The sequence below is a fragment of the Oratosquilla oratoria genome, chromosome 26, assembly GCF_046742065.1.
Source record: "Oratosquilla oratoria isolate Oo_2021 chromosome 26, ASM4674206v1, whole genome shotgun sequence".
NCBI lineage: Eukaryota > Metazoa > Arthropoda > Malacostraca > Stomatopoda > Squillidae > Oratosquilla > Oratosquilla oratoria.
Window position 1 is genome coordinate 54,452,543 of NC_134802.1, and position 22,266 is coordinate 54,474,808.

Below are 22,266 nucleotides of genomic sequence, written 5' to 3' on the forward strand. Positions count from 1 at the left end.
TCTTAATGAAGGTGTTATCACACTGGGTTATATTTCCTCCGACTGTCGGAGCAGATGTGCAGCCCGCAGCTATCGTGAAAGGTATCTGATTTGCCGAAGGAAAATAATTTTCCTCCAGCAAATCAAATGGCAGTATATATAGATGTATATATATATATATATATATGTATATATATATATATATATATATATATATATTTGCGTAAGTAACCATTAGGAAAAGTGAACTAACGAAGCAGAGCGCTTTCATATAATCACATCTTCAGCACTGAAGATGTAATTATACGAAATTCCTCTGCCTCGTTAGTTTACTTTTACTAGTGGTTACTTACGCATTTGTGAACACAAGTTCTTAGTGTTTTTATTGCTTGTATATATATATACATATATATATATATATATATATATATATATATATATATATATATATATATATATATGAGTGGAAGGGTGGTGAGTTAAACACAAAGAACAGTTGGAGTTTTATTCACTGACGTTTCGTCCTTACCAGGACATTCTCAAAGTACATACAGTTTTAGAAAATTAACAGCTTATATAATCCATCCTTGCCGTGTTCCCCTCCCTCTACACTCTCATCCGTCCTCTTCCCTTTTTTTTTTCTTTTTTTTTCTTTTTTTTTTTTTTTCTTTCATGTGACTCCGACCATGTCATTTCTCCCTCCGTTCTCAATTGTCCTTTTTACCTCCTTGACAATCAGAGTACTTACCGCTCCTGCTAATTTTATAAACCCTTCCCTATGGTTGATGCAGGGGTGGGAAGTAATGTAGGCTGCCTCCACTATTTTTCTTTTCTTTTTCTCTAGACCTTTGTGGAGCACCTCTATCTTTTTCCAATCTGGAAGATGACCACATTGGTCTAAATGAACTACTAGCGAGTTGGAGGTTCTGTGAGCTCTGACGTCATTTTTGTGCTCATATGTCCGTAGCTCGAGCTCACAGAACCTCCAACTCGCTAGTAGTTCATTTAGACCAATGTGGTCATCTTCCAGATTGGAAAAAGATAGAGGTGCTCCACAAAGGTCTAGAGAAAAAGAAAAGAAAAATAGTGGAGGCAGCCTACATTACTTCCCACCCCTGCATCAACCATAGGGAAGGGTTTATAAAATTAGCAGGAGCGGTAAGTACTCTGATTGTCAAGGAGGTAAAAAGGACAATTGAGAACGGAGGGAGAAATGACATGGTCGGAGTCACATGAAAGAAAAAAAAAAAAAAAGAAAAAAAAAGAAAAAAAAAAGGGTAGAGGACGGATGAGAGTATAGAGGGAGGGGAACACGGCAAGGATGGATTATATAAGCTGTTAATTTTCTAAAACTGTATGTACTTTGAGAATGTCCTGGTAAGGACGAAACGTCAGTGAATAAAACTCCAACTGTTCTTTGTGTTTAACTCACCACCCTTCCACTCATTTGTCTTACATACTTCAATATATGTGTATATATACACGCACACACACACACACACATATATATATATAATGGTTATTTTACGGCGGAAAAAAATTCTGGGGTTGGGTGGTATCGCCAATTAATCGGAGGTTGATGGAAAATAGCCCAGTGGGATGACCTTTTAGCGAGACTTTAGAATAAAATGTTCGAGGTCTTCACGTAGTTCTAATAATACTGGCAGCGGCAAACTAAACAGAAGGCACCCTTCATGCGAAACCCGTGACGTTTAACGACCTGGCGAATACGGGTGACTCGTCGGAAAGACAAGTTCGCCCGCCGATGGATGCACGGAGGAAGAGGTGAAGAGGATAATAGATGGCTGACGGGGAAGGATGAGGACGATATGGATGAGGAGAGGAAAAGTGGTGAGGATACTGGATGGATGATGGAGAAGGATGAGGAGGACAATGTGGATGAAGGGAAGGATGAGGAGGGCAATGTGGAAGGATGAAGAGGACAATGTGGATGAATGACAAGAGGAATGGGAGAGGAGGACAATATGAAGATGGATGAAGAGGGGAGAGGGGGAGGAGGGGGAGGGAAAATAAATACAAGTCCCGTGGGGTGGATGCGGACGAAGGCGACTGGAATGCAGTGGAGAGGTGGAGGGTGGAAGTGGAGGTATGAATGCGGAGGATACAGGCTAGAGAGTGTGATGATGGAGGAGGAGGAGGTAGCCTAAACGAGAGGATAATATGGACCCGAATCCAAGTGAACAGAAGGCCATAAGAAGGGGTGCACCTCTGGGTATCAAGATGAATCACGAAGAGAAGGTATGGTGACACGCGGGAAGGGGACGTGGAGGGAAGGGGCACTGAAGGAAGAAAGAAAAGGCAGATGGCGAGCATGATGGTGATAAAGATGGAGAGGAAGAGGAAGGGCATAAGGAGGAGGAGGAGGAGGAGGAGGAGGAAGGTCTAGATGTTCCAGGCGGTCGCAGCTGAGGAAGAGGTGGAGATGAGTGGTAGGAACAGTAGTAGGAAAAAGAAGGACGGAGGATGATGAGGGCCGATATGACGACGAGGAGGAGAGAAAGAGGAGGTGGAGGTGAGGAGGTGGGGGGGAGGAAGGGGAGGAGGTGGTGGAGGGGAGGAAGAGGAGGTGGAAGAGAGGAAGAGAAGGAGATGGAGGGAAGGAAGAGGAGAGCGAGGAGGGAGGAGGAAGAGGATGAGAAAGAGGAGGGACGAAGACTCTGGGTGTGTCGGCGTGTGTGAGCCGAGGTGCAGCGTACGCGGGCGGGGGAAGGTCTAAAGGTTATCAGAAGTCTTGGCAGGTCCTTGACGCGTGACGTCGCCCAGGCGGTCCTTATTGCCCTCAGTGACTGTCCCTGGGCCCTCTTGCCCCGATCTGGGGTCACCCACATATCGCCCCTCATCAGTAGTATGGGGGGCACAGGATGGCCACGTGGTTTGAGAGCTCACCAGGCGTCCTAAACATTTTTTTTCCATTTTGATCTGTGTTTTTTTTCCTTTGGTGGGGGAGATGGTGTGATAATTAAATAAAGATAAACTAGAAGGTATGGTTTTTTTAGTATTTTCTTCAGATTTACTGTATACTCTTTGGTAGTAATTTAAAGGACAATGTTATTGAAAAGAACCTGTTCATTTGAGTTACGGAAAATATAAACGGAAAGAACCTGTTTTTTATGTCCTCATATCAAACAAAACCCATAAACCCGAAAACACCAGATAAACCCAAACGAATAGGCAGCGCCTACTATCACATACTAGAGGTGCATCCTTCACAAGAACTCCTCTAAAGTTGACGTCAACAAGGACGTACAAATGGCGAGGATATGATATATCTTTTTAATGTGTGTGACGTCAGTAGTTTACTAATTCCTCTCACCTGTACTTTTATTTATCTTATTTTATCTTATTTTATTTATTTATTTATTTATTTTTGCTCAGCAATCCTCCTCCTCCTACGGGTTTCCTACATTGACTTCGGTACCCTCGCTTCGAGTCCCACTCCTTCCTTGAGTCTTCCAGAGTCTCAACTTAAAAAGGATACATATGTTTCGAGGAGGAAGGCAACACCTACTCCGAGAACCAAGGGCGACTACAGATTCGCATCACACGGAACGACTTTTCGCCGTGGGTCGTCCAAGACACGACGTCGTGTTCTCATACAACCATGGGTGTCTATGGGCACTTTCACATGTCACGACCACGAGTAAAAGCGTCCATACCCATGGTTATTTAAGAGCACAACGTCGTGTCGTGTCGTAGACGGCGCCCGGTGACGTCATGGTATGTATCACCCGTACTCCTAGAAGAACCATCCTCTCAGTCACAACACCCACAGTTAGTCAGAGACAAGAACCCGCACGAGACCAAGACTTAGAGTAACAAACGACAACAAGGTTATCTCCCGAAGTGGAGAAGAGCCTGGAAGGGCGACGCACCTGGTGCTGGTGCTCTGCGTCGTGTTAGAGGGCTTATCAAGGCCACGCCCTCCTTAAGCAATGCACGTAGAGGAATCCCCCGGCCATAATCTTCTTCAATTTCGAGTTCATTATTAAGCTATTATCCACACAAGGTGAGCACCACTCCATACTGTTGGGTCAGTATATATAAATGTGTGTGTGTGTGTGTGTGTGTGTGTGTGTGTGTGTGTGTGTGTGTGTGTGTGTGTATGTGTGAGCGAGAGAGAGAGAGAGAGAGAGAGAGAGAGAGAGAGAGAGAGAGAGAGGGGGGGGGGAGATACGGAGGAAAAAACTCCCAGTTGAAATACGTATGGATATTGATAATGGAACTGGCTGGGGGCACCTAATTGTTGAGTTGAACTCAAGGGTATCTTATGACAACTAAATCACCCATTCTCTACTAATATAAAGCAACACGATATGTCTTTGGAGTACTTGATTCTGCTTCAACTCCAACATCTATCGATGAATGCTGCCTTCCCTAACAGTAGCCAATAGGCTTGAACTCCCAAACTTCAGATATTTTTTTTTCCATATTCTAACAACGTGTCACAGGGGGGAGGCACTGTTTCCCTAATACTTCTCTTTAAGTGGACCTGGTTCAAAGGATTCATACAAAAATGCCGCCAGTACACTAGCAGTATATATATACGGTATATATATATATATATACGGTATATATATATATATATATATATACACACATACACACACACACATATATATATGTATATATATCAACAGACATTGAATAGTACCCAGTACATCTTATCAACCACATTGACTTGTTTCCATTTGAATTCCTTGCAAACAAGATCGAGACTAACAGGAGTATATAGCTCGATGGAAGCATATTCGGAAACGGAGACGCTGTCGGGCCGAGGACTCGAACCTAGTCGATATGTAATAAATGGACAGTGACTTAACCAACTCAGCCATCACTCTTGATGTATTTTTTTTCCAAGTATTCCCGGAAAGTGGGCAACATAATGAACGTAAAACAATAATAATAATCATAACTCTATTCATTGTAATAACTGGAATTATCATAATTATTTTAATAAATGTCAATTACCACTGCCAGTGCCTGGCCCAAGTGCAGCGTTGCGAAACCTTCTGTGCACTCCCAGGCTCTCGAAACAATAGCCAGACCCTTGACCCCATTTGACCCTCAGACATAAAATATTCTTAGGGACAGAACCTGCTCCCGTAACCTCTTCGCCACAATGACGTGTCCCGTGTGTCTTTAGTCTTAGGCCCTGTTCATACTAGCGGTTTGTACCGCGGCGATTCAATTACAATGTAAGTTATTGGAAGCGTTCACACACAAACGCGCATTTTTCTCCATAACAATGTGGTGCCGCCGCGGTTCAAACCGCTAGTGTGAACAGGAATTCGTGCGGCCTAAAAAAAAAAAATCTTATTCGTCTAGGTGTGGTCAAAACACCGTTGTTAACCCAAGCACCCCATTTTGGATCGAACCAAAACAAAGAACTACAACGGTACACTACCACAGGGAAGAGGTTATAAATGTCGAATTAGGTGACGCAACCGTTGATCTTCAATGGCCACTTGCCTTGTCTATTACAATTTACGACCACGGCCGCCTTCCTCCGCGGGCACCCGACCTCCATATAAAGGAACCGCCGCCCACTCAGTGCCAAGCACATGCGCATGCCTCCTGAGGCACGACACAAAAACTCTAATAAACATCCCCTAAAGCGCCCAGTGGCAAAAGCCCCCGTCCATACACAAATAACTTTTAATTTCCCTAAAGAGTTTTCTTCCTCTCCCATTAACACTTATCCCGTGAAAGCGGGTGGTCTTTCTTAGATAGCCCATAACCAAGCACATGGAGAGGATCGGGAGAGCATACAGGGGTTGACCATCTCCCCGCAAAAGGTTGCATTCTTCTCAGTGTTGTTTTCCTTAAGCGGTGCCTTGCCCCCACGTATAAGGCACGGTGCCAACACGTGTCTGGTACTGTGACCAGGGTGGCCATACTTTGGGCATATGTTTGATAATAGGTTTAAGAAGGAAATAGGCAAGAACTGGTTTACCAAAAGAGGGGTCAACGAATGGAATGGACTTAGTAACCATGTAGTGAGCGCTAGAGCTATTGGTTGTTTTAAGAAAAACTTAGATAACTTTATGGATAAGAATGAAGGTTTTACTTGCATACTCCTCCTTTCTTGCCAGATTGACAAAAATAACACTAATTTTTGTTACTCTTAATACTTTCGGTTTCTGTTATATACAGCTTTTAATAATACAGTATTATGTCAAGGGGAAATATGCTAAGTTTAGTATAATTGTGCTAAATCTGGTGACCCTGACCTTAACCACACGAGGCCAGTCTTAATGGGTTTCGTTCTGCTTCACGCTAAACGACTTAAATTAATTGATGACGTGTCTTGGTTGACGTTTGTACACAGTAATCGTATTTATGGGAGTCTGTTCAATTAACACACACACACACACATAAGAGATAAGTTGGGTTTGTCTCCTTTCACGTGTAACCCCTGTTCACCTAGCAGTGAGTAGGTACGGGACGTTAGTCAAGGAGTTGTGACCTTGCTGTCCCGGTGTGTGGTGTGTGAGTGGTCTCAGACCTACCCAGAGATCGGCAAATAATGAGCTCTGAGCTCACTGCCGTAGGGTGGTGTCTGGCTGTCTCGATAGAGACTGCAGCAGATCCGAGGTGAATACATACACACACACACAACCAAACTGATTCAAGCTATGAGGAGTGCGAATGGAAATAACACGAGACACAAACACCTTTCCATTTCTTTTGTGTCTATTCTGACAGCGACGTACTCATTCCTGTGAAGGGTACACACTTAACACCCATATTCACACACACTGAATGGTCCCCAGTGCAGATCTTAATTTTTTTTTCAACCACATTATTATTATTATTATTTTTTTCATTTAATTCCATGTCATCACGAATGAGACTGACAATATGAATTAGGGACCCGCGTTCGAATCCAGCAGCTCCCGGTGACAAGGTTGGTGGCACCAAATCGCCTCCTGGCGTAAGACCACTATCACCTCAGTCCTTACAATGACAAACACATAGAAAGGCCCTGGGATATAGGTAAGCGCGAACGAATTCCGAACAAACACCTCCAGATAAGGCAAAATTTCTCAAACAGGTCATGTGAATCCCATGAGGGAGGCCTTTGTTCAGCAGTGGACTCAAGATAGCTGATTTGATTGATTGATTGAATCAATGTGAATGGAATATACATTTAGATAGAGTGAAGAGACAGCCTTTAGTTAGAACGGGAAGATACAGTCTTTAATTAGAACGTGAAGATACAGCCTTTAGTTAGAACGTGAAGATACGGCCTTTAGTTAGAACGTGAAGATACAGCCTTTAGTTAGAACGTGAAGATACGGACATTAGTTAGAACGTGAAGATACAGCCTTAGTCAGAACGTGAAGACAGTCTTTTGTTAGAAGGTGAAGATACAGCCGTTAGTTAGAAGGTGAAGATAGCCTTTAGTTAGAACGTGAATATACAGCCTTTAGTTAGAACGTGAAGATCGCCTTTAGTTAGAACGTGAATATACAGCCTTTAGTTAGAACGTGAAGATACAGCCTTTAGTTAGAACGTGAAGATACAGCCTTTAGTTAGAACGTGAAGACACAACTTTTAGTTAGAACGTGAAGACACAACCTTAACCGTTAGTTAGAACGTGAAGATACAGCCTTTAGTTAGAACGTGAAGATACAGCCTTTAGTTAGAACGTGAAAATACAGCCTTTAGTTAGAACGTGAGGACACAGCCTTTAGTTAGAACGTGAGGACACAGCCTTTAGTTAGAACGTGAGGACACAGCCTTTAGTTAGAACGTGAGGACACAGCCTTTAGTTAGAACGTGAGGATACAGCCTTTATTTAGAACGTGAGGATACAGCCTTTAGTTAGAACGTGAAGACACAGCCTTTAGTTAGAACGTGAAGACACAGCCTCCTGAAAGGGAGTCCAGAGTGAATGCTGTATACGGGTCTAAAGGCGAAAAGTGGAGGGCAGTTGTCGATCTCGACTCGCAAGACAAGGACCCGTGTACCAACCAGTGACTGCTCCCTCCCCTGGAAGTCCAAGCACAAGGGCAAAGGGGACGACCTCGGTCACAGTTAAGTATTTCCTGGAATTAGCTCACCCTCAAAGGGAGTTGGGAGATATTGGTTGTGGTATGAGAACATGGAATGAGGAAAATAAATCCCACAGAGGTCGTGGGGAAACACACTGTGCAGATGGTTAGTGAAATGTAGGATATATTCAACAGGAGTTGATGGAGTATGTACATGGAGAATGGGTTTTCAGGAGTAGGGGTACATTAAAGCCTAGTTAACACGGGACTAGTTTATTAGCCACTAGTGATACCTGCAAGTTAACTTACCCGGCACTAAGTTTTGACACCAGGATAGTTTGGAGGCAAGTTAATTAACATCTCGTTGACATTGGCAGATACAGGGAGTAGTTTACAAGTCGGTAGTACTAGTGGCTACTATACTAGTCCGTGTTAACGCGGCTTAACAGAGTGATAAAGTGGTGTATTTAGTACTTTGTCAGCAATGGCCAAATAACCGGCGCCGTTTACACAGGGCAAGTTGGGAGGCAAGTAACCTGTAGCAAGTAACTTGCAGGCTTGACTTGCCTCTCAACTTGACCCGTGTAAACGAAGCTTTATCTCCGGGGACAATAGCACATCAAAGTGGAGTCACGGAGGCGGCACAAGAGAGATTTAAGGTAACGGAGTAGTACATAGGATAAGCAGGAGGAGGAGGAGGAGGAGGAGGAGGAGGAGGAGGAGGAGAAAGAGAAGGAGGAGGAGGAGGAGGAGGAGGAGGAGGAGGAGGAGGAGGAGGAGGAGGAGGAGGAGGAGGAGGAGGAGGACGACGACGACGACGACGACGACGACGACGGACGGGGACGCTGGACGCGACCAGAAGTGGCAGCGATGGTCACCTTGCGACCACTAAGTCAAGGTGAGCCGGTGCGCGAGAGCGGCGACGGCGGCAAAGACGGACAACAACACAAGAAGGATGGCGTGCACGGACAATGCCGATACCGGGCGTAGGGAAGTCCTCAGGACGAGGCAAAGAGGCCCCGGTTGCGGGATGTGCTTCTGCAGGGACAGGGGCAGCCCCTGGTGGGACTTCCGACCCCTGAAGGTAGCCCCATGCGACGATTGGTCCCGATTCGGCCACTCCAGCGAGCCTCCTCATCCTCCTCCTCCCTCTCCTCTCGATGCAAGCGAGGCCCGTCCCGCATAACTCGCCCAGAGAAGACAAACACACAACCATCGGATGGTGATACTATACTAGTCAAACTAGATTGTCGGACATTTTTTTTCACCTTAAGGCTCTAAATACCTGGTTTGTAGTTCTCCCAACTCAATTCTTCCTCACCTACATCTTCTTGACATTGAAACTTCGTTCACAGTAAAACTCTCATCCTTAACTTACTTCTACCCTCGTAAATCAACGGTGAGCCTAAACTTCATTCCGTTTTTCCAGTTTCCACACTCCAATAAACTGATACACGACATCCAACTGTAAAACTAATACCGAATACATTTGTTTCGCACAATAGATTCCCATTAAGTCATTTTGAAAACAAAACATCCCACGACGTGCCCGCGTCTACCACGATGATACCCACAAATTTCCTAACTTCCGACTTACGAACTTCTTAACTTCCGACTGTGTGTGTTGAACGAGCATACCATCCCCTTTCTCCGCAGTGCGGAGGTACGTGATTGCACCCGTTTTAGTCATGAGAACGATAGAAACCTGCACTAGGTGGCCAGACGTCGAAGGGAATCATCTCCCCCCACCCCTAATCGCCCCGCCCCGTCCAGAGAGGCCGTGGCCATCGGTCGAGCCTGTAAGTCCGTGTGAAGATTTTGTCTTGCAGTCTGGAAAGCGATTGTGGGAGAGAAATAAGGTGTTTTGTGTCTTCTGTGTCTTAGTTGCATCTATGGCAAAAGAAGTCTGTCGCAAGGACGATTCCGTGTTGATACGGTCTTAGAAGGAGGCCTTTGTTCAGCAGTGGACTCAGGATGGCTGATTTGATTGATTGATTGATTAATGGTCTCAGTGACAAGTGGTGACGGTGTCAGTGGAGTATATGGCCTATGATTTTTTCTTTGATATAGTATGTGGCCTACCTTTACAATTAGGTCAGGTTAGGTACTTAACCTACGCTAACCTAACCTTGTTTCAAATTTTCCTTAAGGTAGGAAACATTCAAATTGGGTAGGCCATATACTATATGTACGTTTCAAAGACTTGCATGTAGGAGTGTCAGAGCAATTCTTGCTTGTTCTGGGAGTTATAATGGAGGAGTTTGGGGAAGTATGGAATCTTATGGTCTATGAAGGAGTGTTTGTTTTGTGGCTATGTGTATATTTATCATACCTGCATTTATACATGGACATTGCGTGGATTGTGTGATGAAATATGGTTTGATAAAATCCATAGTTTTAATTCCTCTTACTGACATTTGTTGTTCCAAATAAAATTGTACTGCTGGCGTTTTGATGCAGGTAGTTACTATTCTTAATAATTTACTTAATGGTTGTATACAATGTTATGGATACAAAGTACAATTGTAGTTCTTTCCTCTTGTCCAAATTCTGATGCTGCAATTAGTGGGATGTTCCTTAACTAAATAAAATAGGTGAACAAGTGAACAATCCTACCGCTTAGAGGATAAAAAATTATTTTGATAAACACCAGATGCTTTCATTCGGCTGAGATACCATTGTAGTGACGGGAGAGATAGATAGATAGAGAGAGAGAGAGAGAGAGAGAGAGAGAGTGAGAGAGAGTGTTTGGAGGCTATCAAGAAACATTTTTCCACAGAGGCACATCAATTTGTGGCAGAGCTAAGATGAGGAAATAGTTCTATCAAATACCAAACAAATCTAAATTTAGTAGATCTTTCCTAAATATAACAAATCCTGAACATTAAAATTTGGCAAAGATACATCAGTTCACATAATTACACCCAAAGGCAGAAAGAGCCAGAATATTATGAAACAACTTCATTCCCGTACCATTTGACTAGGAAAATACACACACCGCCTTCAAGAACTCTATCTTGTTGGGCGATACCATTTCACAGTTGACAACAGTCGACATGACGTCACAACTCGTCCTGAACACACAGCGAGGACAAATGCCCTTCAAACGAACAATAAACAAGACTACATAAAACGTCTCTGAACCGTATTTTGTCTCATAAAGATACATTTGCATGACAAAAATCTAACGTGTCGATATATTGAAAATACACAATTTATTGTGAACGAAACAACTGTTACTCCAGGACAAAGAACTCTCGGTCCAAGCGGAAGACGGCGCTCGTGGCAAGGTGGAGAGCATTGTAAGGCTTCAGGAAAGAGTTGAAGCGTGGTCCCCATCCCACCCCCCAAGTCCGTGCAATACAAAGCATATTTGGGGGAACGAGGGAGGGGGGTATAACAGCTCACGTAGGAAGGCGAATTCTAGATGAAAACAAGATTCATTCCTGTTCTGAGCCGAGGACGTTCCAACAACTGAACAAAATGTTCAACCGGTTATGATCATTAAGGTGGTTTAATCTGTTCTCAAGGCTCAAATATTTTCACACTACCGACAGACAATTTCATTAAGCCCGATGAAGCTCAATATGATCTAAAGGAAGAGAAAGGTGAGGAACCTACGTCAGGAGGCGCTATATAGCTTCGGCCGAAGCCGCCACTCTTTTATGCCTTTGGAATGTTGGTGCAAGCAAGAGTCACTGTTGGTGATTGGAAAGAAGTGCGGAATTCGAACCCACAACTAAGCGAATACGAAACCTGAGTGTTTCAGATTACGCCTCAAGTGCACAAATTAGCTTTTGTCTCTTTTACAATTTAATCTAAACTGTCAACCTACAAAACGCCTCGTTGGGGAACATCTACCTTGGCAATCTGATGACATTGTTTCAACCAATGATACAATCAGCCATTTCGAAGTCCACTGCTTAATAAAGGCGTCTCCCAACCCTTGTAAACCAAGTCACGTGACCACTCTAACATCTACCACACCACTCCTGCACACTTCTCTACGATATTAGTCCACGGAAACGGTCTCGCAGCACCACAAAAAGACCAAATCCCGTTCGGGGTGGAAATGACTGTACCCAGGTCACGTTGGCTGTTGACCCAAGGTCAACGGATGACCTGTCAACCTGGGGAACCCCTCCCCCCAACATCGCATGACCTGTCGTCATCAGGAAATGACAACGGGTCACGGTGTGGTGCAGCGCTGCCCAGTCATCCTTTCCTTCAGATCACGAAATGCCGAAGTCGTGACTTCTTCCTCACGCATCCTCACCCCCTCCCTTCCCCTCCAATCAACAACGCGGGAATATATATCAGACTTGAACAAAGTAAGCAGAGTCGGCGCTTGTTTACTTGCTTAGGGTGACTCGTCGGTGATCAACGACGACAGTGCCCCGGTGAGGTGACATGTTTTGATTGAAGTTGGGTGGTGACGCTTTGGTCTTTGTCGTTGATGCGGTAATGTATATACATACATATATACATATATATATATATATATATATATATATACATATATATATACACGTACATATATATATATACATATATATACACGTACATTATATATACATATATACATATATATATATATATATATATATATATATATAAATAACCTGAACAAGGCATAGCAGAGTTGGCGTGCACACACACACACACACACACACACACACACACACACACACACACACACACATACCAGCCTGTGTGCCAATGAAAATAATAACAGTAATAACTACCACTTTTCTAATTTCTCCAACCATGTCGGCTATACAATCATTTTTCCTGGGTTCTTTGACCCTGCTTTGCTTGCTATACAACCGGTCTACGAGGCAAAGAACCAATTCATGCAGACTTTCCTATTACTTTCACACACAAAAGGGCAGCTTTTGAGACACAAGCTACTTTGTGTAACTGTGTACACACGCGCCAACGTGCACATTCTAACGACAACCCACAAAGGTGGAGCTGGACAGCCTAAAAAAACGCATTTCACCCTGTTGAAGACAAAGAATGCAGAGGATGCCGAATGAGAGGAGAGGTAAAAGCATAGCACATATGCATAGCGATACACACATACAGAGGAAGAACACATGAGCACTGTTCTTATCCTATATACAAAGTAACATACATACATACAGACGATATCGTGCTCTCACCAGGGCGAATAATACCTTTCGATCACAAGCCACACACGTGAACCAAGGCCGTGGTGAATCACACAAAGAGAGAGAAACCTATTGGAACAGTGCTGACGCCATCCTGGTCGCGTGTACCACCACGGGAGAGATACTACCTCCCCACTCCCTCCCCCTTCAAGACCCCCCGAACCCCTTCAGCCCTGAGTGTCACCTTCCCCTTTACCCTCGATGCCCTCAGGCGATTCTATTCAGCTCCTCGTCCCCGGGAAGAGGTCACGACCTAGCTCGATCGGTAATAGACGCGTCTGAAGGAACTTTTCCTTAAGAGTTCGACCACGGAGGCGTTTACTTGTTCAGTCCCGTAGCACCCCGACTGGTAGCAAAGGGGGTTAATCTGTTGGTCTTGTTACTACCCACACACGCGTGCTCGGTGTGAAGGATGAGGGTGGGGGGTACGGCAGCCAACGGACACGGATAATGATGATCACAATATGATGGTATATGACATGATGGTGATGATGGTATATGACACGATGATGATGTGATGATATATTATAGGATGATGATGGTATATGACACGATGATGGTGTGATGGTATATGGGACGATGATGATAGTATAATGGTATATGACACGACGATGATGGTATATGATAGGATGATAATGGTATATGACATGGTGATGATCGTATGATATGTTACGACATGGTGATGGTATGTTGATATACGGTGATGGAATAATAATATGACATGATGATGATATGATACTATGACATGATGGTATGATAATATGACATGATGGTATGATAATATGATATGACATGATGATGATTTTTGTTTAATTCTAATTAACAAACGAGTTATTCTGACTAAAACGACTAACGGCTGTGAAAGTGTATCGAAACCTACCGGCCACCTCGACTAACCTTCGCCTGCCGGCAGGCCGCCTTACTCAGGCGAAGGAAACAAGCAAGATCCTTCGGAAAGCATCGCAAGCTCACCCACACTCCTGACGTAGCAAGTTCACGAAGAGGCAAAACCGGACTGAGGGCGGAGTCTCACGCGATGAAATATCAACAAACCCAGAGAAACACAGTTATAAGTTTAATTGACGTGCGCTCAAGGCCGGCCACACACGTGCAGTTTAAACTGACAGTTACAGCTGTTCAGTTATAACTGTCAGTTACAGCTGTTCAGTTATAACTGTCAGTTGAAACTGCACGTGTGTGGGTATCTCAGTTACCCACACACGTGCAGTTTCAACTGACAGTTGTAACTGAACAGTTGTAACTGAACAGTTGTAACTGTCAGTTTAAACTGCACGTGTGTGGCCGGCCTAAGGCCCCAGTCACACCAAGCTCGACCTGTTTCCGCCCACCGGCGACCAGATGCAGGTAATCCTTGGAAGTCGCTGGTAGTCGGTAATAAGATAGATAAATAGATATATTACAACACATACCACATAGTCCCCAGTACATAGATTTTCATCTTATCAACCACATTAAATTTTTCAGTTTCAATTCCTTGCATGGGTTTTGTGTCGCCGACCGATCGCTTGATTTTCGGTCGAAGGCGGTGGGAAACAGGTCGTAAGCTTGTTGTGACTGGGGCTTAACCCTCTGGAAGTGAGGAAAGGTCAGTTTATAGGAACTAAACAGTTTGACGGCACCTAATATGAAGAGAATTTGTGTACACAATGAAAGGGGAGTTGAGGCATGAGCATCACTGAAGAATATCATTCAATTGGATGACACATCAATTACCCCCAAAGGTCAAGATGTTGTAATGATTATAATTTATTTTGTATTATTTGTTTTTGTTCTGTTATCATTATTTACTATTTACCTGTTTGTTTATTATTTAACTATACCTATGCATTTATGTAGTTTATTTCTCATTTACATGATTATAGTTTTTATTATTTTATTATTATTATGATTTTTGTTTTCGCATCCGACCTAGATATGGACCAAAAGGTCTCCTGTCGGCATGCTCCGCCTTTGTAATCCTTTGATTAACTTCCCTGTTGAGGAACGACGCAGATTTAACACCGATTCTGGGCAACGCAAGACGTTTTTATTAAGTTTGGAAAAGACTCCATTGAATAGCAACTTATTCTGCGTCGATACTGTGAGATGCATATGGGACAACAATGTACGTTCATCTGGCAGCTGACACAACCAAGCACGCGAACGCCCTGTAACCTGCTACGCAGTTGCGAGTGTGCTTGTATTTTAAAGTGAGCTTTCGAGCCACAGTGCTTTACGGACAAACTTATTCCTGTATGTAATATAGACACAGACATCAAATGTCCATAATTAAGTTCTCTTTTTAACCCTAAATCCTCCCGAACAGGGAATAAAGATCATTCATGTGTCGGCTATTTCATTCAGTTGTGTGCATCCCCTTCGATAGCAGGAGTTGAATAAGAATAAGGAAACGAAACTGAAATAAAACCTTTCAAGATGGTGCCAAACGTATTGGGATACGTAACACAAATTTAGGTTTCAGAAGGAAACAAGCAATACATGGTTTACCAACAGCGGTTAACTAATAGAATAAATTTAGTAACATGTAGTGAACGCTGAAACAATGGGTTGTTGTTGTAGATCAGATAATTTTGGGATAGGGATGACATGTTAAGGGACATGGGACTGCCCAGTGTAGGCCATATGGTCTATTGCTGCCTCCTCTATTTTTATATTCTTAATGGCATAAAACTCGGGTGGAAATGGAGGGTCGGGACCGATCGAGTCATTTTCGATCTATGGGCCGTCCATCAACTGGAGAGAGAGGGATAGAGAGGGATAGAGATAGAGAGAGAGAGAGAGGGGGGGGGCTGTCACTGTTCAAACCTCACGGATAATGATGATGATAAGAACTAGAAAAGAAAAAGCGTTATGACGTCACACCAAGAGGCACTTCGTCGACGTGACGTAACATAAACGCCATAGCAGAGATCACACCTACGATTGTCCCACCGGGTATTCAATTGGGAAAGTTGGGAGTTTGATGGCTGAGGAACCTTGAACGGAGAAAGGACTTCCGGACGTTGCATCACAAGGAACTTTCTCCGAGTCCTTTGGTACGGAACGTCTCTCGCAATCCAAGTCCAGATACGTCCAGCGACATTTTGACAAAATAAATACATGAATAAAAAAAAATATATATATAATAAAATCGCCTGCCGGCACACACTCGAGTCGACATAATCGCAAACTATCCCATCCAGTGCCCTTCCATGGAACTTCCTCAGACTAACGGTGAACTATTTTATTCGGTAGAGGGAGACTGGACCAAGGCTGAAAGGCCTATGCATTGCATACTAGACCCACAACCCATTCATCCCCATGTATACACCCATCACACATTTATGAAAAATATATCCTTCACAGGAACGTCCGTGACGATGCCCCGTTATTTCGCCATTACTATTGGGGACGAATTTCTTGAAGAATCCCTTTAATACAATGAAGTCCTTTGTGGGTTTTATTCTGGCTACTAACGTCATACTATTTGAATCAACTGAGAGGAAATCCCCGTATTAGAGAGAGAGAGAGAGAGAGAGAGAGAGAGAGAGAGAGAGAGAGAGAGAGAGAGAGAGATGTAAACATCCTTCTTGTACGTACTGTATTCTATTCGCTTCTCCCCCAACCGCGTGGGTTCTGCCCTCGCGTCCCCCTCCCCTTCCCTTCCCTTCCCCTCCCCCGCCGAGATCTCAACGCAGCCTCCTCCTTCCGGTCCGCGGCGGCGTCGCGTGTTGCTGCTGCTGCTGTTGAGTCTGCGCGATGGCGCGCCCAGTCTCCCGCCGCTGCAGCGACAGTTGTACCAACTCCCGTTTCCTTATAACACTCTCTCCATGACCCTAACATGAGGTAAACAGGTAGCAAACAAACAAAATAAACAGAAACAGACGCAGGCAAACAAATGTCTGAGCCTCTGAGGCCACATTCAACCCGGCAATCCATATGCAGACGATTCTATTCTGCCAAATGTCAGACGATTTTATTCAAGTTAGTATTCAGGTCTGGAGGTTCCGCGGTCTACTGTAGACCACGGGTTCTCAGCCCATTCCCCCGTGTATCCTATGCTTATGCACTGTTGTTGTCTAGCCTCCTGGGGACCACTTCAACAAGGAACAGAACAGTTATGCATCCACTAACTACGGATTTGCGGTCCTACTTTTGAAACAATGTGCAACCCCCCCCCCCATGGGGTCAAAGGACCAACCCGTAGATACAAAAATCAGACCTTCAATCTTAGTCTCGTATCTTTATGAATAAAATTGCATGGCGTTGAGCAATATACCATCTATAAATATCACCATATGAAGGGGAATGGGGCCATCTTTATTTTCGCGACAAAGTGGTCGACGAGGTTGGGTATGCCGAACTAATTTCTTAAAAAATAATTATAGAAAAAATAAAATAAGTAAATATACAAATCAAACGAGGTTTCGGAAAAATAAAAACGACACAGGGACGGCCTAAAAATAAATATGAATATAAATAATACAAGTTAACATGTTGAACAGTCATAAATTTATGATGTTATCCCACATACAACAGTCCCACCCAAATATAAATTCCGTGTAGACTATATTCTGCATCACCAGGTAAGTGCGATCTCTACCATCATCGAGATTGTCCAATGGGATAGAAACGCTGATGAACTATATCCCGTAACAAACATCAGAGATAGACGTCTATTAATATAACAAGAGTCCCCACACCCTCTTAAATGGGAGGTAGCGAACCCAAAGGCACGTACCTACTCCCGCCCATTTCCTCTCCTATTCACCACCCTTTCCTCCCTCTCATCTTAGCTCCTAATGGATAACGGGTCATCCCTGTATCCTGCCCACTCCCTTGGGTCAGAAGCAATGTAGCAAGATGGGTGTATTCTCGAACAATAGTAACTTCGTTCTATGTCTACTTCCAAGCTGAATAAAAACGACCGTATACCACACGTAAACCGCAATACCAAGAAACGAACCTGGTCACTCTCTTTAATTAGCAAACCTCAAAATCTCGAGAACAATCAAAAGGCAACTGCTCTTTAATTGGAAAGATAAATCGGCAGAATACATTCACAAAGCAAGTGTTCACAGCACCAACTATAGCCTTTTATCTAATAAATGTATGACAAACACACATGGAAAATTTTATTTCCTGGAAAGGTGGGGTCTGCAAAAGGGGTCACATGAAGAATTGTTACCCCAGAACGCCCACGTGAAGAATCGTCACCCCATGAAATCCCACCTGAAGAACTGTCACCCCAGTACGCCGAACATCAACAGTGGAATAAAGATAAGATTAGGTCAGGTTAGGTTGAATGCGGGTTATGCTATTGTCAACAACTTTTACAACCGAAGAATCGTAAACCCAGGATGGCCCACGCGAAGAATCGTCACCCTAACGAAGTCTGGGTGACGCCACCCGTCCCCCACTAACTAGGTTAGCGGCGTCATCCAAGAAAGTTAAGGGTGAGGGAGGGGGGGGGGCTTTGGGGGATCGAGTTAGGCCAGACGGTCAAGTCCCGGCAGTGTCTCTTCCATCAGTTAACTTGCCAATTTCCTTCATCCGTATGAAATGCACACTGCAACTAAATTGAACTTAATCTAAAAATAACCATTTACAGTGTCACTCCGGATGTTCTGAAAATATTCTATTCCTTCTGTTACAGTTACAGAGCAGCCGATACCATTCATCGGAAAGAGCTGGATATCTTGTTTACAATTCTAACCACTCTCTCCCCGACACGTACAAAGATAGAAAACCATGCCAGAACGCATTTTTTTGGTGAAATGAACAGAATTCAAGAAACAAGCAAACATTACACAAATTTGTGTGTGACGATTAAGAACTACAGCGCGCGAGATTCCACATGAGATTTTTTATTTTATTTCGGAAACTCCATACAAAGTGGAGTACGCAATTCCTGTGCCAGTGGGGGGTCTACCAGGAAGCGTATAACTGCGGCCGAAGCCGTCACCTACACTCTATGCGCTTGGACTGTTGGGGCAGGTGAATCACTGCTGGTAATCGGAGAGAAGTGCGGGATTCGAACTCACTATTAAGTGAATACGAGACCATCACGTTTCCAATTACGTCAATTATGTGATAGAAGCGAACTACTTTGGACATCCGATTTACTCAAGCTCGACCAGGACCAATTGGGTCTCTTCAGGGGTTATCACACTTGGTTATTTTTCCTCCGACATCCTACCTCCAACCTCCATTTGAATATCTAGTATATGACTTCGCTTACAGAAACCTTAGGCACCTCTAAGAACATTTCACTAAGTCTAACATTCGTACAGGTTTACAATATCTTAGTTCACCATTTAGCTTTTCTATTTATTTATTTATTTGCGAGTTTCTTAATAGCTAATATGACGGGAAGATAATTTGATATTTGGAGAACTGAAACAAAACACTGTAACCGAAGTCGTTTTCACACACCGAACTCTCAACCATGGTGAAGCCCGTAGAAGCCCAGTGTGATAACCCTTTACACAGGTAAAGAAGTGAGGTCAGGCGAGGTCAGCTGGGGGTCAGGTCACCTAATTACAACCTTCGGAAGTAGCGACGTCCCATACTTAAATACGTACACCGCCAGACGAATTTCATTACTGCCCAACAAGTCCGTTAAATCCGAACAATAGGAATCATGTTTGTACAGTCTAGCAGCCGTCAGGTGATTTTGTCCGGCAAACAGAACTCGCAACGCCAAAAGGCTCAGACCTATTTCACCTAATACGTTCAGGGTAGTACATATTTATATACTTACTCTAGCATCCACTATATGGTTTGCTAGTGTAAAATCACTACAAGGTATAATAAATAACTCGACAAATCCGGCATATACATACATAAGGTGTACACACACACACACACATATATATATATATATATATATATATATATATAGTGAAGAGTGACAGATTCTCTTTCAAGCATATTCTATTGAAAACGACAGCAAAATTATTAGAAATTAATTCCTTTCGTAAGCTGCGAAACGTCCTGGGCTTTTCCTACCGTGTTTTATTTTGTTTGTTTTCATTTATGTACAACGTATATATTTGTGTTAATATAAAATCCTAATGTCAATTGGAAATTTGCTGCTTCCCCTCTCTTTTGCACAGAAATCTTACTTTCCGAAACCTAGAAAGCTTACGAAAGAAAGAAATTTCTAATGATTTCGCTGTTGTTTTCAACAGAATATGTATATATATATATATATATATATATATATATATATATATATATATATATATATATATATAAGGGCGTGCCGATTAATGGGCATCGGCAAGAATTGGCACTTTTCTGGTAAATCGGGATCGTCATCGGCAAAATTATATATATATATATATATATATATATATATATATATATATATATATATATATATATATATATATATATAAAGGGCGTGCCGATTAATGGGCATCGGCAAGAATTGGCACTTTTCTGGTAAATCGGGATCGTCATCGGCAAAATTATATATATATATATATACATATATATATATATTTCTGAGGCTACCTGGCAATTTTATTCAACCGAGGGAAAACCCTCACTACCCTAATGACTAATGAATAACACAAGAGCACCATAAAGAGCAAGACATGGTGTTGAGCAGCTACCGATTGTGGACAGGAACAACGTCTCATGTCCAAACACTGGAAATCACCAGAAGTGACTGTATAATAAAGAATGTCGATCTTAGGAAATAGAAGAGAACGCCTGTGATAAGATTGTGAGTACAACGGACAATACACAAGGATCGTAAACAATTTAGGAGAGAACCAACAGTATTTACGTAAACATATTATTGTGATAATATTAAGATTTACACGTCTGAGGAGCTCATTTTTTTGCATTTTTTTGTTATTTGATTCTACCTGTATCGATAGTGAACAATATGGCTCGTACTAAATTTGGGAACAAATACCAAAAGCTGGAAACCCAGGACCAAGTTCGGGCTATCCTCCCCGTGCCCAGTGTTCCCACGTCTACATCCCACACCTCATCCATACGCGACGATCGCACACAGAACTACTATGGCATAAGTAACTTTCTCCCTATACAAGGACCCGAGACAACAGCCAGTCAGGCAGGCAGGCAGTAAAGTGAGGAGTGAGGATATGTCGTGGGTTGGTGGGTGGAGGAGGTTGGGTGTGGGGAGATGGGGGGTAGCACCCGGCTAGCCAGCCTACCTGTGCAGCACATGCCCCGGGGCCAGAATCACCCACACAACTTCGACTTCATCTTTGTACAAACTTAAGCGTGTTACTTGAACTAAAACAATTCAACTTATGAAAAACAATAAATATAACGTAAAAATATCATGCAATATATACTTAATATTGTATAAAACAAAGTACAGCATATTAACAGGTGAAGTACTTACTTTGTTCGTTTCGCAGGTAAACACTACTTAACAGGTACGCTCGTCTTAAATTGGTAAATCACTATTTCATGTCGATAACACTTGTTTTTCAGGACATGTTGAAACTAAACAAAAACACATATCATTACTCTTACAATCACACCACTTTTCTTCCTTAAACAGATTTGTAGCACAGAAACACTGCGGTACACTCCTTCCGTCACAACTCAAAGTTTACAACTAAACTGTTTACTTAGCGCATGCGCATAAACTTCTTTTGCGTCGAGAATATTTCACGGAAAACAAGTTTGTTAAAAAAGTATTTCTAAGATAATTGATTACATCAATAATTATAGTATAATAATACAATTCTAAATAAAGTAAAATAAGTTCAAATGTATAATAAAAATAAATTTATCCGTATATATTTTGTCATGTCCGTGCGATTACTCTGCCATCTGTAGGATGTCTGCAGCACTACCGGGAAAGCGGGAAGATGTTGCGAGTCACCGTTCGTGCTCGCTCGCAGTCGCTTACATTTTATATTTGTTTCTACCGCTCTCTTCTTTTTCTGTTGTTCTTCCTATCCCATTCTATTTTTATTCTTTCCATCCAAAACTTTCTGTCTACCTATATAATTTTCTTCCACATTGCTCTTCACGCAATAACACAGGTTTCATGTATAGGGTACTCTTGGCCGACCTTCCCGATGCTTTTAATCATATGA

At 42.9% G+C, this 22,266-nt stretch overlaps 1 protein-coding gene across 4 annotated transcripts in view; it reads right to left on the reverse strand.

Moving 5' to 3' along the window:
* Nucleotides 1–21,785, reverse strand: part of LOC143039592 (afadin-like) — an 879,482-nt gene extending 857,697 nt beyond the window's left edge. For all 4 annotated transcript variants that reach the window (XM_076209825.1, XM_076209828.1, XM_076209829.1 and 1 more), the window contains exon 1: nt 21,561–21,785. The gene's annotated coding sequence lies outside the window, so the exon portion shown is untranslated. The remainder of the gene's footprint in view (nt 1–21,560) is intronic.
* Between the last annotated feature and the right edge of the window lie 481 nt (nt 21,786–22,266).